We start from the raw sequence: 223 nt of genomic DNA, 5'->3' as shown, positions 1-223 counted from the left end.
CATCTGTGCTGAAGCCTGGATATCAGTGATACCTGCACTGTCGGTGTGCCTTGAGGACCGTGGTTGGGAATGCCTGCTGTACAGAGATCTAATATAGGACGGGTATGATAATTCTCATGTAGAACATGACAGTGCGCCCCCCCCCTTTCATAGAACCATCACACCAGTATTGGGGGAAGCCGATTCCAGGAGCACGGACACCACACAATAAGCAGAGACGTCA

The sequence above is a fragment of the Crinia signifera genome, chromosome 2 (assembly GCF_055691185.1).
Source record: "Crinia signifera chromosome 2, ASM5569118v1, whole genome shotgun sequence".
Classification (NCBI taxonomy): Eukaryota; Metazoa; Chordata; class Amphibia; order Anura; family Myobatrachidae; genus Crinia; species Crinia signifera.
This window is presented reverse-complemented; position numbering follows the sequence as displayed.